Source organism: Arachis hypogaea, chromosome 19 (assembly GCF_003086295.3).
Source record: "Arachis hypogaea cultivar Tifrunner chromosome 19, arahy.Tifrunner.gnm2.J5K5, whole genome shotgun sequence".
NCBI classification, from domain to species: domain Eukaryota; kingdom Viridiplantae; phylum Streptophyta; class Magnoliopsida; order Fabales; family Fabaceae; genus Arachis; species Arachis hypogaea.
Window position 1 is genome coordinate 48,418,582 of NC_092054.1, and position 4,622 is coordinate 48,423,203.

The 4,622-nt window shown below is 37.5% G+C and overlaps 1 long non-coding RNA gene across 2 annotated transcripts; it reads left to right on the plus strand.

The window, feature by feature from the left end:
- The first annotated feature begins 222 nt into the window (after positions 1-222).
- LOC112777425 (uncharacterized) lies at positions 223-3,847 on the plus strand. 2 transcript variants are annotated; one of them, XR_011877552.1, is made up of 4 exons: positions 830-978; positions 1,051-1,152; positions 1,265-1,380; positions 3,700-3,847. It is a non-coding gene; the product is annotated as an uncharacterized lncRNA (long non-coding RNA). The 2 variants fall into 2 exon arrangements; XR_011877553.1 differs by lacking the exon at positions 3,700-3,847 and having other exon boundaries at positions 223-978; positions 1,265-1,532.
- Positions 3,848-4,622: the final 775 nt, after the last annotated feature.

Genomic DNA, 4,622 nt, shown 5'->3' on the forward strand with positions numbered 1-4,622 from the left:
AAAATAAAGAAATTAATTATATTATTTCTAATTCTTGGGTTTGAACATTTTATTGAAAATAATTTGTAAAATTAATGAACAAATAGTATTTTTATACACTATTATTGTTGGATTAAAATTTATTTCTAATTACTATATTATCCCTATTTTTATTTAAAATTACTAAAATACCCCTAACCCTAATTAACACACATTTTCCTTTATTCCAAATGAGACCTAGTCGCTACACTTGCTTTCCTTCGGTAAACACATCAGATAAAACAAAAAAAAAGAAAGAAAGAAAGAAAGAAAGGGGGAACAGAGGGAAGGGAGAACAGGAGAAGAAAGAGAGGGAGAGAGGGACGAGTTAGCACCGGTTGGCCTCGCTGTCGCCACCGAGCTGCTCGCCGCCGTCGCACATCCAATGGTAGAAACGAGAGTTGGGGATCGAGCGAGCAAGCTGCGCCGCTGCAATCATGGGTTGTCGTCGTTGATGCCCAGCCGTCGCCGCCATTATTGTCGCGAAGGAAGGAGCCCAGAGGAGAGAGAGATTGTGTCGCCGCCGCTGGAGGAGCTGTCAACAACGCGTCACCGTTGCTGGAGGAGCTTCGTGCATCGCCGTCGCTTCCTGGCGTCACCGAAGGAAGTCACCGTCGTCGCTTGAGAAGAACCCGAAGAGTGAGAGGGAGTCCGCTGAGAGAATGCAACAGCCACAGAGACAAATAGCGATGCTGCCATCGCCGCTGTCACCGTGGTGGTCGTCGACGCTAGGGCTCGCCACTGCCACCATCTGAGCTCGCCGCTGCTGATGATGGTAAGCCAAACCGCTGTAAAAAAAAGGGTTCAGGCCGCCGCAGGTGTCGCTGCTGGAGAAGGAAGCCGCGTCTCGGTGTTTCTGACCGCCGGGAGGGGTTTTGTGACTTCCGGGACCACCGCCGAAGCTTCGGGCCGAGCCTCTACTGCTAGGAACGCCTCTGCTGCAACAGAGTTCCACCGCCGGTAAGAGTTTTAAGTTTAGTTTCTGTTCTTTTGGAATTCCGGAAAGGTTTTAACACCGCGTGGTTGTTACAGTCACCATCACCGGGGTTTTTGCTCGCGACTGTCACTTAGGGTTATTGTTGGAGCTATTGCCGGGTCGATTCGGAATCGCAGCTGCTTTATTTTGTTATTTCGGTAAATAATTATGTTTCGAAAAGTCTCGTGTTAGTATTCTGTTGTGTATGGTTAATGAATATGAGTTTTGGTAACGTGGGGTCGAGACCTGATTATTATATGTTGCGATTAGAGTCGTGTGGTTGCTGAGAAAGTGGTTTGGAGAGGAGGTTGCGGCTGCCGCAGTTGCGGGCCGAGGGAGAATGTGTTTGTGGCGCGTTTTTGAGTTTTCGATTTTCAACAATCGAGGTAGGGGCCTTTTTAGAAAAGTATATTTTATAAATTGGAATTATTATATATGGATATTATGTGGTAAAAATGTATAATTGAGTGATTGTATAAGTCTTATGTAATGTTGGTTATTTTGGATGAATATGAATGCTTGGTTGATTCGATTATTATTTGGTTTTGTAAAACGGACGGTTTTGAAGTGTTTCTTTAAAGTCGCTTCTTTACAACTTTGAAATCAAGTTTAATCCGTTGAAAATTTACTTGAGTTTGATTTGGTTTTTTTGAAATATGAAAATGGAATGTACCTTTGGGTTCAGTTGGAATTTGAGCTGATTTGGTTTTGAACCCTATAAAGAGGGTTGTAGATTGGTTTGGATGGGACCCAGAAAGCGTGGCAGAGTCCAAGTTTTAGGGGAGGTGCTGTCAAAATTCCGATAGAATTCGGGACTCCATTGAAATGTTATTTGAAAAATTATGAGTTAAAGACTTCTACTATTTTATTTGGATTATTTAAGAAAGGGATGACTTATGCTTTCGAAATAAATTATTAAAAAGAAAATTGTGATTTAGTCTTGTTTCTCAAGAAAAGTATTGTATCCCTTTTGGGAGCAAGTTATTTAGATGAGACTTATGTTTTAAGGTTGTTTTAAATGTGAAAAGAGTTAATATCTTTGAATTTGACTTGAGGATTTCAATTGGAGGAGTTTCAGTGACTTTGAAAGAACCTGAATGTCTATTGACAAGTTTCATTTTTCAATATTTTGGGGAAAAGTTTTAAGTACTCCTTGAATTATGAATTTTTGCAAGACTAAAACAATTTCTTTGAGCAGTTTGAAATGCTTTAGATTTAATCATGGAATTGAAGCTGGTTTTGCTTAAGTAAAGGAAACGATTTTGAAAGGAGTAATTGATTTCACGACTCGGTTTGGGTTAGATTCTATTTTTATTACTCAAATAAGGAAGCCAAGGTTTTTAAGATTTTGAACGAAATTGAGGAAATGGGTTATGTTATTCTCCCCTAAAGACTTGAGACTCTGCCGAGGAACTTTTGTTATAAAATCCCGTTGTTGAATGGATGATTTTAAATATTTCGAACGAAATATTTAAATTGCCATAGTTTTGGAAGTTTTGGAAAGAGGATTCCGAGTGTGGCTTTGTTTTAAAAGGGGAACCTACTTTGAGTAAAAGTGGCTTATGAGCCTGAGAAAATTTGAGGAATGGGAACTTTAAAGCCAAGGCTGAAAAGAATTGATTTTGATTTCAAAGTGAAGTGAATTGAGAAAAAGTGATTTATGGCTTGAATGATTATTTTATGAATTTGATGATGTTGGATGGTGGAAGTGCTATTTTGTTATGAGCCAGACTGGCTGTGTATGATAATGAATTATGGCTGATTGCGGAATATGTTATGAGCCGGATGGCTGACTATGAATCACGAATTTAAGCCGGATGGCTGAGATGAATGTTGATTTATGGCTGAGAATAAATGCATATATGCTGAGTTATTGATATTGTAATTGTTGCACTTCCAATTATCTGAGATACGAGTTTTCCTGGTAGAAGCAGTGGCTAGCCACCACGTGCTCCAGGTTGAGACTCGATACTCTGCTGACCCTATGTCGTAAGTATGGCTGGACACTGTGAAAGTTCCGGATGAGCTCGCCCCCGTGAATATACACCAGTGAGGGTGTTGGATGTGAATTATGACTATGATTGTGAATAACTCGAGTTGGGGATGCACGACAGAGGGACAGTCCAATGGTTAGCTACCAGGACTTGTGGGTTGGCTCTATAACCGACAGATGATATCATCAGCCACTAGGACAAGCATTCATCATATGCATCTATGTGACATTGTTTGGGTGTGCACATTGTACTTGGTTTTCCTTTGTGATTACTTGTAATTAACTGCTAATTGTTCTACTTGCAGTAACTGTTTGTTTGTACTTGAACTTTCCTATTTGTGTTTGCGACTGAGACTTTGTTGGACTGTGGTGATTGGTTGTTGTTTGGGTTGTCTGGGCCTAGAGCCATGGTTGATCATGAGGTGGGCCGAAGGCCATGTCTGGTTGATGTTTCTAGTTTGGAAAGTATGGAAAACTAATTTGGTTAAGCATAGATAAACCTTTTGAAAGCCTTTTGAATTTTTAAGAAAAGAACAGTTGATATTTCAGAAAAGATTTCAGATTTTTCTTTTATAGTAAACCTTTGCTTTTGAAAAGACGCATAAGGCGGTTATTAATCGCTGTAACGATTTTATCTCGTGTATCCTATTATAGTAATTCTGCAACCTATAGTGCGAACCCTTTCGAGGATGATGTTCTCACTTCCCTACAGGTCTTTTCTTTTTCAGGTTATGGACGACGAAGTTTGGAAAAGCTTATTTTTTTTCTGTTAGACGATATTTCTGTGTTATTTTAGTATTTATGTTTTCCTTGTCTTTAACTTTGCAAGTTTTGTAAGAGGGATAGGATTTTGATATGAGATGCTTGTAAAGTAATATGTATATATATATATATATATATATATATATATATATATATATATATATATATATATATATATATATATGTAATTCCTATGAGTATTGTAATTTATTTTTGTAAGTATTAATGTATGTTTTTGTAATGTTCGATTTAAGTTTTAAACAGACTCATATTTTAGTATTAAATATTATAAGAGTCGTTGTAATACTCGAGCTATCAGAGTGACGCAGCCAAAAGCGTGACATATTGATAGTTACGGTGTTACAGAAATTATATTCAGAAATGAACTGAAATTATATTTAGAATGAATTGAAATTACTTAATGATTTCGGTTCATTCTAAATATAATTTCAGTTCATTTCTGAATATAATTTCGGTTCATTTCTGTTCCGCACAATTTGAAACTCTTCCTCCTCACCTTCTACTGCTTTTTCACCAGAGAGAGAAGGAGGAAAAAAAAAATACAGCAGCAACAACAACAAAAGAATGACGATAAGAAAAAAATATGTGAAAAAGAAGTAACGCAAAAAAGGAGGAGAATGAGGAGGAGGAGGAGGAATGCAAAAAAGAAAGCAAAGAAGAAGAAGGAGGAGAAGGAGAAGGAGAAGGAGAAGGAGAAGAAGAAGAAGAATAAGCATCGAAAAAGAAGAAGAAGAAAAAAAAGAAGAAGCACATGCCTCTAAATTAATTGAATAAACTTAGATGTTAAAATTGCTTAAATGTAAAGAATAATTCTTTAAAAAATAAAATAAATTAACTTATCATAATTAACAT